This window comes from Mus caroli, unplaced genomic scaffold (genome assembly GCF_978045245.1).
Source record: "Mus caroli unplaced genomic scaffold, Mus_caroli_1 scaffold_3, whole genome shotgun sequence".
In the NCBI taxonomy this organism is placed as follows: domain Eukaryota; kingdom Metazoa; phylum Chordata; class Mammalia; order Rodentia; family Muridae; genus Mus; species Mus caroli.
The window spans coordinates 100,880,879-100,882,346 of NW_028227258.1; the positions used below are offsets into that span (position 1 = coordinate 100,880,879).

Here is a 1,468-nt window from a genome sequence, read left to right on the forward strand (position 1 = left end):
CATGACATGATATGTATACTACAGGACCATTATATATCGAGAAAAGAGCCTCAGTTTAAAAACTGGCTCCATGAGTGCCAACAGTAAGGTCTTTTCTCAATTAGTGACCAATGGGGAAGCCCATTGTGGGGGGTGCCATTGCTATGCTGGTAGTCCTGAGTTCTACTATAAAGCAGACTGAGCAAGCCAGGAAGCAACACTCCTCAATGCCCTCTGTGTCCACTCCTGCCTTCAAGTTTCCAAGCCTGCTTGAGTTCCAGTCCTGACTTCCTCCAATGACGCACTATAATCTGGAAGTCAAAGTCAAATAAACCCTTTTTTCCTCAACTTGATATTTGGTCATGGTGTTTTGTAGTAGCAATAAAACCCCTAAGACACAACTGTTAGCAATCAGACACCTTCCTAGCCAGTGCCCAGGGACTCAGCATGACAACATACAACAGGACATGTCGCCAAGGTCCAGACTCAGCTAGGTTCAGGTTCCTGAGAAAAGTGACATCGGGGAGCAGTGAAACAAATGACTGGAAGTCAAATTGTGGGTTCAAGCTGACACCCTATGTTCTGCTTAAGATGACTCCCTAGAAAACTCTCTGCAGACAGCTCTTAGTTCTGTAGTTTGCTCTAGATAGCTTTCAGATTGTTCTCTGTGTTCTGCTCTGCTGGACACAATTTCTTCTTTCTACTCTAAAAACTCTCTCGTTGAAGACAGCTTTCTGCTCGAGACAGCTGTCTCTGCTAGTAAAAATTCTAAAAGCTCTCTGTATAGTTCATGGGTTTTTTCTGACAAAGGTCAGAAAAGCTGCTATTAAAAAAAAAAATCTTGGATTTTCCAATCAAGTCAGAAATCCTGTTAGAAAAATTCTAAAAGCAATTTTTCAGTTTTCTGATCAAAATCAGAAAGCCAGAAAACATTCAATAAGAGCTATGCTAGCTCTCTAAGTAATTCTTGGGATTTCCGACCAAGGTCAGAAATCCTGTTAGAAAAAAAAATTCTTGAAGAGCTGTGTTCACTCTCCAGAGATTGCCAGACAGCTTACTTACACACACACACACACACACACACACACACACAAATCTAAAAATGAATTGCTATGGTTCATTGCCAGCTCACCTCAGACCAAAAGCCCAATTTTTAAATCACATATCAATACAGTCATTTACTACAGGTTCCCTTTTGGATATCCTATGAATCAGCATCCCATGGCCTCAGCCCCTTGAGACAGCAAGCACAAGTACAAGATAATAAGATAGCTGGTTGGACCTTGCCTTTAAGTTTCCATTCTGACCTTGCCTGGGCCTAAATCATCTCTGTCCCAGGCTGACCTTGAACTCAGTAATTATCTACCTTTGTAAGCATAAACAAATAAACAAAATAGCTGTGTGGGGTCTTGCCTTGCGATCATCACTCCCTAAATCTCTTATCTCCTTCCTTTCTATCTTTCTGACAAATAGTACAGCTACCTCTACT

At 41.5% G+C, this 1,468-nt stretch overlaps 1 pseudogene; it reads right to left on the reverse strand.

Moving 5' to 3' along the window:
* Nucleotides 1-946: 946 nt before the first annotated feature.
* Nucleotides 947-1,013, reverse strand: LOC115030703 (U7 small nuclear RNA; annotated as a pseudogene).
* Between the last annotated feature and the right edge of the window lie 455 nt (nt 1,014-1,468).